We start from the raw sequence: 12,414 nt of genomic DNA, 5'->3' as shown, positions 1-12,414 counted from the left end.
TTTAAAACAATAAACTAATTAACAAGAAGAACAAAAGAGCAAGTGGCAGCTGAGAGTCAAACAGAAATGATGGAAACTTTGTGACGACAAGAATATTCTGGACTTAACCCTTCCCTAATTGCTTTTCTTTCTTTCCTACAGGCGTAATTTTTTTTATTACATTAAAAATGTGGATATTAAATGCCAGATCCACAAAGTACCACAATGGGAAATGTTAAAAAATTGTAATGGCAGGAGAAGCATCTTTGAAGTCTGGCAAGGTTCTCTCAAAGTTATGAACAAAAAATCTTCCAGTAATGTTAACAGAATGTTTGTTCAGAATGTTCAAAGAACATTCAAAAGTAACATTCCCATAATGTTTGCAAAATTATAAAATGGAATGTTTCCTTGATGTTTGTGTAGCCAAGAATTTTTTTAAAAACATTTAAAAACAACTGGACGTTTAGAATTTTCAGAGAACATTCAGAAATGCTCACCAAAGCATTTATTTGATTAAAAAAAAAAAAAAAACAGTAATATTGTGAAATATTATTACAATTCAAAATAACTGTTTTCTCTTTGGATATATTTTGAAATGTAATTTATTTCTGTGATGAAAAGCTACATTTTCAGCATCATTACTCCAGACTTCAGCGTCACATGATCCTTCAGAAATCATTCTAATATGCTGATTTACTGCTCAAGAAACATTTCCTGTTATTATCAATGTTGAAAGCAATGCTGTGCTGCCTCATATTGGTGTGGAAATTGTTACTTTTTTCAGGATTCGCTCAAGAGAACAACTTTTATTTGAAATATAAATATTTTGTAATATTATAAATTAAGCGTATAGCATTAGTTCTGGCAAGTCACATGAGTGTTAGTTGATCAGGAATATGACACCTATCACGGAATTCCTATATAAGCTCTATTCAGTATTATTCAGCAGCTTTTTCACTTGCTCAGGAGCAAATTACCCTCCTCCATCCCCAACTCCTCCTTTCGCCCCAGTCAGGACTTGGCTTTCTGATATTCCTCATTGAATCAGACTCCTTTTATCTTGAATAACGTGCTACACTTAAATATCATTAAGTACATTAATGATATCTGCTTTGTTCTGTTCTGTTTACCCTTGGAGGTTATTATTGCTGCTCTCCCTGCTCATTCATGACAGGCTGCATGGATGGGCAGGGAGCTTTTGCCCAGAACAGAACCATACTGCCAAACCAAACTGTATGCTAAGTGTCAATCGTTTTAACGATAGTGGTCCTGACAGAACTGTCTTTTTTGTCACGTTTGATCAGTTTAATGCATCCTTGCTGAATTATTCATTTCTTTCAAATAAAAATAAAATCTGCCCCCAAACGTTTGAATGGTAGCATACATAGTATTATACATTTCCTTACATATAATAAACAAGTTTTCTGGACCAACTTTTCAGTAAATTCGCACTTTCTGTCAATTCCAGTTCAACTTCCTGTGTGTTTTGGCCAATTGAATTTAAATTCACACTCATGAATTGAAAGGGAGCCTGTTTCTGACCTCATTCTCTGAGCTGGGCACAAGCTCCTCTGACTGACATGATCCTAGTTTGTAAAATTATCTTGGATCACGGCATTGTCTGCATATGTCCGATTTAACCAGTCTTACTTAGGAACGCCGAGGTCAGGGTGAGAAGCACATCTATCCCAGAATGCTTGTGCGTCTAATTCAGATGCGCAGCTCTGATTTCAGGCGGAGGATTACGTCTGTCTGCCCGGATGAACCACACCTCGCTCTCTCATAACATTTAAACACTTTCCCGGCTGGACCCACAGCATCCGACAATCCCATTGTCTGTTCCTGCTCTGTTAGGAGCACAATTATATTTAGCGTCATAACCCAAAGACTTGTGGGATAGACGGTTGATCTTGTTTGCCAGTATTGGAAGTATTCCCTGTAGGTTTTGCGTGTTTGTGTAAATCCAATTAAAAACAGTCATACATCTCGAGCGCCAGCTTCCCTCACAGCTGCTTATTATTTGTCATGGAAAAAATGAAGTCTGAATTTAGCGGGCCTGAACTTTCTTTTAAGCGGTCATTGAGTCAGAGAGCAAGTCACTTCATTGTTTTGAATGTGCACTTGTAATACTTGTAGGAAAAGTTCACCCAAAAATGAAAATTTGCTGAAAATGTACTCATCCTCAGGCCATCCAAGATGAGTTTGTTCCTTCGTCAGAACAGTTTTGGTGTAATTTATCATTCCATCACTTGCTCAGCAATGGATGCTCTGCAGTCTATCATTAATGAACACTATTATTGCAAACTAGTGTCTGAAAAAAATACATCGGTTACAATAAAAATCCATTGTACTACAATGTGCATTACAATATACACAAATGAATCTGACATGCAAAACAGCCAATCACAGTTCGCTTGTTGCATTCTCTTATAAATCAGTGTTTGGTGTTGTATTAGGATGGGGTCAACACTAAAAATTAAAGAAACCTAAAACTAGTCATTTTCCAAATTAAACTATTTATGATGAAAATGAAAATGTGCTGAAACCGGATGCTCTGCAGTGAATGGGTGCCGTCAGAATGAGAGTCCAAACAGCTGATAAAAACCTCACAATAACCCACAAGTAATCCACAGCACTCCAGTCCATCAGTTAATGCCTTGTGAAGCCAAAAGGTGTGTGTTTGTAAGAAACAAATCCATCTTTAAGGCATTTTCAAACCATCACTTTTGGCCAAAATACGAGTCCATAATCCATAATAACACTTCCTCCAGTGAAAAAAAATCCATCTCCTGTTATCGCTCACATCAAAATCCACCCACATATTTGTTTAAAGCTGTTTTGGCTTGTAAACGGTGCTTGATCTGTGCAGATTTCTCTCCTGATTCAGACCAGACGACTTTTTTACTGGAGGAAGCAATATTATGGATAAGAGGACTCATATTTTAGCAACGGTTTGATGTTAAAAACGTTGATTGCTTGTGGATTATTGTGATGTTTTTATCAGCTGTTTGGACTCTCATTCTGACGGCACCCATTCACTGCAGAGCATGCATTGGTGAGCAAGTGATGGAATGCTATTATAATCTGTTCCAATACTCATCTACATCTTGAATTGCCTGATGGTGAGAACATTTGCAGCAAATTTTCGTTTTTGGGTGAACTGCTCCTTTAAGTACATTCTTTCAAAGTAGGAAGTGAACTTCTTTTTCATTGGTGTTTGAGCAGAGATTGGTGAAAAGCACGAGGGTGGGCTGCATCAGAGGCACCAGCAGCTGTGGGGCGACACCCGAGGGTCTCCGTGTCCCACCCCCTAAAAGAAGAAAAGCGAGGGGCTGGATGAACCGATTCATGGTTCATCAGAGAGACGTCTGCCAGAGTCTCGGTCTGAATGAGGGCCGATGGTCCTGCACACACCCAGATATATAAATATGGACAGACTCGCGCAGAGAGAAATGAGTTTGCACTTTCATAGCTCAGGAGATTTAATTAATATTAATTTAAGTTTCTGCTAATTCCTAAAAGTAAATATAGAAATGTGTAGTTATCGTATAGTAAGAGTATATAAAATGAAGCTTAAATCACTTGAATTTGTAGAATCAGTAGAATATGATGAGGAAATATAAAGTGCATTTTGTGATCTCTGACTTTTGATTGAAGACTTTGAGACGTTTCTGACACTAAGATGGTGATAATGTTTGATTAAGTTTTACTAATTATGTGCTTTTGTTATTTTTATTATTATTTTTTAAATATTTATATTTAGCTTCAGTTAATTTCAATTTCACTTTTAGTTTTATTTTAATGTTAAAGTTTTAGTAATTCTCGTGTGCTTTCATCATTTTTTTTTTTTTATATATATCTCGATAAATTTTTAATTTGGCTTTATTTTAGTTTCAGTCATTTTAATTTAGTGATAATACTGGGGTCTTATTCTTAGGAGAAACATTTGAACAGTGTATTATTATTATTGTTAGAGTTATTATTTTGAACTAGCTTTTATTTTATATCTTCAGTTTTTATTATAATGTTATATTAAGTTTTAGTAATTTTTTGCTTTTGTCATTTTTATTATTTTTATTTATATATATATATATATATATATATATAGCTTTAATTTATTTTTTTATTTCACTTTTAGTTTTACCAATTTTAATTTAGCGAGATTAATGGGGGGCTTACTCAAGAAGCATCTAAACAATGTTATTTTACTATTATTTATATGCTCGTTAATGTTTTGAGTGAGCTTTTTATATTTGTATATTTTCTGTATTTAATTTATTTTTTATTTCATATTTCATATTTTTTTTATTTTAGTTTTAGTAATTTTAGGACTTAAATTTGCTATCTAGGAGAAACAACTGAGATTTATATATTTGAGATTTACCCTAAATAATGTACGTATAATGTGACATTGAGCTCAAAGAAAAGTAAAACAAGTGTTGAACCCAATGCAACTGGTTCTTGAGAAGAGAAGCTAAAACCATCAAATAACTTTTTTTGTTTAATAATGAATAAGTAATTTGCAGAAAACCAAATCTGTATAATCATATGCGGAGGATGTCATTTTTTCCCCTAAATATTTTAGTTCAGCCTCCTCTAATGATTTTTCAGAGATGGGCCGCTGGTGTGCCGGACGTTGATGAATGTGCAGCTTTTCATGTGCCGCTCGTACATCATTGTGCATCAGTCTACAGCTTTACAGTGAAAATCTTTGGCCGTCCAGTGGGACTCGGTGAGGACAGAAATGCATACACACACGTTCAGCTAAAACCCACACAAGCGCTGAAAAGCATCAGACACCTGACGCTGCTGCGCTCTTTCTGCCATTGAATGTGCTGCTGTTATGGCTCTCAGAGGCCAGAAGCAGATAGAGACGTTTCCAAAGGGCCAAGAGCAACATTAGACCCACAGTTTACACGTTTATAGCCATAGATGATTTGGAGAGTTCATGCGCTTGATTAGTGCTTTCGGCAGCGGGACTGTGAAAGAGGAGATGCTCTGAGATGTTTATGTTCTCATGATGCAATCTAATGGAGCGTACAGGATACTTTCAGGTTTAAGATTTTAGCTTTACATTTATGTGAGTGTTCAAGGACATTTATATGCTTTAACTTAAGACTGTTACTGAGACATTATTGGGATCTATTCTGAAACTCACACACAATGGACAAGGTAAGATAAGGTAAATGGAGTCAAATCTGTTCATCTGTATTATTAGCTGAGAGTAAACTAGAGGCTGCAGCAGCTGCTGTGAGTCATTAGACGTCAGATGAAGCTCATCTGTTCAGATGTGATGATGATGGCAGATCTTTGTCCTCTTCTCTCTTTCTCGCCTGAATCACAATAAGTGGGTCACTGTGTGAATAAACTGCAGCCTGAGGCATGACATCACGCCACAATAACACACCTGCCAACGACACACACACAATCAATGTGCAAAATATCTGCAAACACAAGAAACATGCAACAATAGCCTGCCTCTGTCTACACACACAATCACACACACACACACACACACACACACACACACACACACACGCATGTGTGTAATTGTCTGATCTAGATAGACAGAGAAATGTGTTCACAAAAGAATTATATTTATAGTGTGCGTGTGCGCACACACACACACAATTATTTATTTGTGTTGAACATACACCAACACAAATGATGTAAACATACAAAGTAATTTTTTCCTGAAGCAATAAATCTTGTGACCACTTTACATTTTATAATGATCATTTGTAAATCAGCAGTGCCAAGTATTGCTGCTATATATTTTCCCATATTTAATTACATTACAACAGAAATCATATTTTTTCTTAACTTATAGCTACTATAGATGTATATAATTTTAGAGCTTTTTTATTTTAAATACTTTTATATTTTATTTTTGTTGTTCATCCATACATAAAGTATTTATTCATTTAATTAAATTTTTTTATTTTTTCCTGAAGCTATAAATCTTACAGTATGTGACCACTTTACAATTTATAATGGTCATTTGTAAATCAGCAGTGCCAAATATTGCTTATATTAAACTACATTTAAGCAGAAATCATGAGATTTTTTTTTTACTTGTAGCTACTATAGATGTATATATTTTCAGAGCGGTTTTTTTTTTTATTATATATTTTTATTTGTGCTATACACATACACATACAAATCTCTAAATGTAAATATGTAAATTATTTGTTTTTACTTTACATATTTACTCATCTTTTGTGACCATTTTAAGTTTTTGTAAATCAGGTGTGGCATATATATATATATATATATATTGCTATACTTTAGTTTATACTAGATGTAGATTATTACTAGATTTAACTTTATATTAAAATGAGTTATTTGTTGATATAAAATATTTCATATTTCATATAAAATATTTATATAATGTATACAATATATTATGAACTATTTCATTTCTGTTAAAATATTCTCTAAAATATATTTATCTTACCAATTTCTTATCAATTTTTTAAAATCTATTATTGCCATATTTCATTAAATATTAAGCTTCCTCCACAGATAGGAATGTAAATTGCTGTAATTTACTGTGTGCTGTGTAATCAGGTAGCTTGTAATTATTACCATCAGAGTTAATGTAATGATGAAAGAGTCAAAATGGCAGTGGGTAACATGAGCTAATTAATATTCATGAGGCCATCCTTCATTCAGTTCAGTCATAGCTCCTCTCGCTGTTCAATAGCGCCATCTGCAATCTTGTGTTCCCATTTACCTCATCATACACATTATAGTGACGTTTGTCTTAGAAATGTTCTTAATGCAGAATATTAATGTATTTTAATTGAATATAAATTCTTAATTTGTTCTGGCAAACATCATATTGCATATTCGAAAACTGCTTTAGATGACCTGTAGTTATTCATGGCAGCATGCAATCTGTTTTTCTAGTCCCCTGTCCTCAGATCCATGAAGAATCATCACGCCTGCAGGAAACGATCAATCTGTAGTCAACTTTAACAGAGACACTCGTCAACAGCACTTGTGTCTTATCATCACCTAACATCAGTTTAAAGCACATTTGTTAATGGAGCTTGTCATGCTGAGAGATATGGCTGCTCTTTTGACTGGACATTATTGAGCACACAAACAGCAGGCTGATTTTATTCTACAAGTACTCAGAAACAACCCTGCTTTAGGGTGGATCCTATTTTATGAGTTATGGCAGTTATAAAGATTATTGAAATGTTTCACTTATAGCCTTTTTCATTAAAAAAAGAAAAATACAATGTGACTTTTTTTGAGTTTAGTGTTTCTAAAGTATTCCGACAGGCAAAGAGGAAGCTCAAATATAATACTTTTTTTATTTTATTTGTGTTGCATGCTTTGATTCCCAGATTTTATTTTGTGTTATTTCAAAGGTTTAGTGATTTTAATATTTTTCTAAAATATTATTTTATTTTATTTTATTTTATTTTATTTTATTTATTTATTTTATTTTTTTTTTTTTTTTAAACCTGTCCAAAGGAACAAGAATGTTTCTTTTAAAAAAGCACCTAATTGATTTAATCTCCTTTTTATTTATTTTTATTATTTCTATTTTTTTAAACACCCCAAAAAGACAGGAAGGTTCTCTTACGAATCTCAGAGTTTATTTAATCACCTATTTATTTATTTACTTTTTTTTTTTCTTTAAAACATCCAAAGGGACAGGAAAGTTCCTTTTAAAAATCCCCTAATTTATTTAATCACTTTTTTAAATTTCTTTTTTTCTTTTCTTTCTTTTCTTTTCTATTCTTTTCTTTCGGTAAAAACATCCAAAGGGATATAAAAGGTCCCTTAAAGATTCACATAATATATATATATATATATTTTTTTTTTTTTTTTTTCTTTAAAAACATCCAAAGGGACAGGAAAGCTCCCTTGAAGAATCACTTTACTTTGATATTGCATTTGAACACATAAATCCTCAAAATCAAGAAGAGGAAAAGCTACTTTCCACTGTATATTCATAGTTCTGGCAGATGCTTTTGCATGAGATATTATTGTGTGTTAACTCTGTGCAACTTTGTAAAGTTAAAGTTAGAATGTGTTTTAACCCCTACAGAAACGCTTGAGCGCTGCCAGCGGACTCAGACAGGCTCGGCTAGTTCCTCATAAGCAGGACTTCCTTTCTAGCTGTGAGCTTGATCAGATTCCCATCAGGAATTCCAGGCATTTTTCTGCGGCGTTCCTGGAGTTCCTCGCGACAGAAGCATGTGGACAGTCCGCGGGCGGTGTGTAAGCGGCTCCACACCACAGACCCCCTCCGCTCCTCCTCAGCCTCGCTGTCTCGCTCTCATGCTCATTCCCATCCCGGGTTGCCAGGGCAGCTTCCAGAAATCCCTGCTCTCCTGTAATGAGTCTGTGAGCGCCGGGATCAGCTGGGAACGCGAAGGGCCTTCTTGGGTTCATTTAGGGGGCAAAGGTGAGGCATAAAACTCGCTTTGGGCTTTAAAGTGTTTGATTGTCCTCAAGTGTCCCATTACTCCGGATTATTTATAATTTTATTTATATTATTTACATAAAACTCTATTTTGGCTTTAAAGTGTTTGATTGTCCTCAAATGTCCCATTAGTATCAGGATTCAGGAGAGAGCATTTTGGCACAGTGATTGAAATAAAACACTGACCTGTTTGTATTCAATTCAATTAAATTCACTTCACTTCACTTCACTTCACCTCACTTCACTTCAATTCAATTCAATAAAATAAAATAAAATAAAATAAAATAAAATAAAATAAAATAAAATAAAATAAAATAAAATAAAATAAAATAAAATAAAATAAAATAAAATAAAATAAAATAAAATAAAATAAAATAAAATAAAATAAAATAAAATAAAATAAAATAAAATAAAATAAAATAAAATAAAATAAAATAAAATAAAATAAAATAAAATAAAATAAAATAAAATAAAATAAAATAAAATAAAATAAAATAAAATAAAATAAAATAAAATAAAATAAAATAAAATGTAGTTTTTGTATTAATCATTTTGTGCATCAAAAGGATGTTTTCATTTATTTATATTGCTCTTTTCATATTTTTATTTATCATATATTTATAGATTTTTAAATATGTATTATTTATATGTATTTTATTTTTATTTATATATGTATTTATTTTATATTATTGTATACAAGCTGCATTATTTATTTATTTTATTTTTTGTGTAAGAGCTTAATTGATGTACTACGAGGAACATATTTTAATCTTAATAATTTAATATTCATGCATTAACAATTTAACCATCTCTAACAATTTCGTGGTACTAGAAGGCATGTCATTTTTTTTATTATTATTATTTTGAATTCGTTTTTGTCATTTGTTTTTGTTTTTTCATTTTAGTTTTAATTATTAAAAATTAAGTTTGTTTTGTTCTGTTTCAGTTAATGTACAATCTAAAAAATGCTGGGTTGTTTCAACCCAACTTTGGGTCAAATATGGACTAACCCAACTGTTGGGTTAAATTTTTTTAATTACATTTTTAACCCAAAATTTGGGTTAGTCCATATTTGACCCAAAGTTGGGTTGAAACAACCCAGCATTTTTTAGAGTGTATGTATAAGAAAATCAAAAGGTGAACATCGCTTAAGGTAAAGTTGTGCAGAATGTTACTCACCCAAGTTTAATGCTGAAGCTTATGAACTACAGTAGTGATAATAGTCAAATGCATGAAAAATACTAAAATGTGTGACTATTGGCCTCTTTAGGAAGAGTTGTTGTGGTTGCTTTCATTTTTTCCACTTCTACAGACTTAAGTAACTTTCATGAGTTACTCTGTTTGGTTGCTGTTTGACTGACAGAAAAATTGAACAGTGAAATCAATAGGAGTTCACAGGCCACAGGATGACATTATGGAAAAGCAAGCGTTCTGCCAATGATAACGCAGGGAAACGGGCAGAGCGTCTAACCTGTGTGAGCTTCATTAATTCCCTCAGTCCAGCAGCAGAATATCAATAGCCATCAGAGCGGTGCGGACGCTCTTCAGGGGAAAGATCAACCAAAAACGTATCAACAACGATTTTTGGAGGAAAAACTGTTGTGAATTCTTATGAAATCGGCCAACCTTTCCCAAATCCGCTCAAAGGCCACGCCACAATACCGAACTAATTTTTCACTTAAGGCACTTGTGAGTCAAGCCAGCAAAGGTCGGCTCCCAAGGCAGCGCAAAAGAATGAAGACCTTAAATGTGCTCTATGTATTGATTGGTTTGTTATTAGTTGGGGAGAGAGGAGAAGAATCAAGGCAGAAAAGTTGTGTGATGAACACCTGAGGTCTAAAGAGCATTCGGCAATAAAAGCAGGATTTGGATCCGCGGCGGAAAAACAACTGTTGACTGTTGATACTGAACTCAACATGGAGGCTTCCAGCTTGAATTCCTTTAGTAAGACACTGATAAAAGTGCTTTCTGAACAGCTGTGTGATACTGTACTGTAGATTTCCATTCATTTCTATTGTTGTGGTATCATCTATTTCAGATAAACAGTTTCTGAAAGGAACGGAGTGGCTAATTGTCTAAGTGGCTGATTTGATCAGAATAAGCTGCAAGGTTTGGAGGCAGATATGGGACATTATTTACTGCTAGACCTAAGACTTTTCATATAAGCAAATTAAATGAGATTAAACTGAGTTTTGCTTAGGCAAGTACCACTCATATACCTCTATACGGTTTGTTTGCATGTATAATAATTGTACAAGAACTGGATTTATTTATTTATTTATTGTATACTGTTTTTAATGATTTTTATTAAGCTTTTTTATTTAGCCTGTTATTGTAATACATCAAGTTAAACTGATTAAAAATGAGAAATGTGTCTTTGGCGAATAGCTAAAATAAAAATGTTATTAAAAAAAAATATTTTAAATGACCTGTTCATTTGATTGCATCTATTGTCGTCATTTGTAAGTCGCTTTGGATAAAAGCGACTGCTAAATGATTAAATGTAAATTAATTTTTTAATATTTCATTTTAGTTAATTTTATTTTAAATAATGTATTTTTTTTAAAGATTCTGTTTTAGTTTTCATTGACCATATACCCTGACAGAAGGCCATGAAATGATAAATAATAAAAAAAAATTAATAAAATTATTAATAAAAATACAAATGAATTAAAAACATTATTAGCCTGCATTTGTTTGATTAAAAATACAGTAAATGCAGCAATATTGTGAATATAATTTTTATATTATAATATATTATTATAATATTATAAAATACATCATTATATTATAATATTATAAAATATAAATTCTAACTTTATTTTACAATAATATAATAATTATATTACAATTAAAATATTATTTATTCATGTGATGGAAAACACACACACACACATACACTGTTTTGTAGGCCAATACAAGTATTTATTTTTTTTTTTTAAGTTATTTGTTAACTTAAACGAGAGAGACATGGAAAAGGAATTCAGAAATCCAAATGAAATATTCATATGATTACAGGTGAGCTGGGAATGCTGTTTGTGAGAGAATGAGAGACAGAAAGCCAGTGGTTTTGTGGTATCAGCATCCACATGGTTTGCATTTCTCCAAATCCCACCACGAATCTCCTCAGACAGAACAGGTCGACGCGGAAATCCAGATAAAGATACTGCATGCAGGGGACAGAGTCGAATCCAAACTCTTATTAAAACATGCATTATATGCTGCTGGGATTACTGCAAGCTTGGATACAGGAAACATTCTTTTGTTTGAGGAAAAGCAAGGCAGATAAAAGATATGATGGAGACAGATTTATGACTGATAACTCAGTCAAGCATGGTTGCTGCATTTCTAAACAAATGAATGTGTCATTGGTTTATTTCATATGCTAAACCACATCATTACAGAAAAGACTAAAACATTATGCCTGAATCATGATGAGCTGAAGTCTCTTCTCTCTGTGTTAGACTGATGTGACAGCACTGGCCTCCCGACCTCCTCATCCTCCACTAAAGCTTCTGCTTAATTCAATTAAACTCCTAACTGCATGGAGAGTCTGGGTAAATATTATCCTAAACTTCTCCACCTTCCTTCAGCGACAGACATCGCCATGTTCACATGAAATGCTCCCGCGGTGTTCACCAAATAATGTTCGTGTTCAGTTCAGATCTTGAAAACGTAACCATGCTGAACAACGAACACCTGTCATTTGTATATATGTGGAGGAAATAGAAAAATGCAACTTACAATAAAGTCTCATTTGTTATTATTTGTTAATGCATTAACTCACATGAACTAACAATGGACAATATATTTTACAGCATTTATTTGTCAATGTCAATTCATAGAAATTTTAATTTTCATTGTAGTTCACAGTGATTTAACTAATGTTAACAGATAAAACAGATTAAAAAATTATTTTAATAATGTTTTAGTAAATGTTGAACTTAACATTAACTGTGTGTGTGTAAATACACCACACATTATATTAT

At 32.8% G+C, this 12,414-nt stretch overlaps 1 long non-coding RNA gene across 1 annotated transcript; it reads left to right on the top strand.

The window, feature by feature from the left end:
* The first annotated feature begins 4,606 nt into the window (after positions 1-4,606).
* On the top strand, positions 4,607-10,362 carry LOC107668163 (uncharacterized). Its single transcript, XR_001631869.1, has 3 exons — positions 4,607-4,711; positions 8,048-8,407; positions 10,206-10,362. It is a non-coding gene; the product is annotated as an uncharacterized LOC107668163 (long non-coding RNA).
* Positions 10,363-12,414: the final 2,052 nt, after the last annotated feature.

This window comes from Sinocyclocheilus anshuiensis, unplaced genomic scaffold, assembly GCF_001515605.1.
Source record: "Sinocyclocheilus anshuiensis isolate Anshui unplaced genomic scaffold, SAMN03320099.WGS_v1.1 scaffold245, whole genome shotgun sequence".
NCBI classification, from domain to species: Eukaryota; Metazoa; Chordata; class Actinopteri; order Cypriniformes; family Cyprinidae; genus Sinocyclocheilus; species Sinocyclocheilus anshuiensis.
The sequence above is the reverse complement of the archived record's forward strand: the minus strand, read 5'-3'. Positions and strand labels throughout refer to the sequence as shown.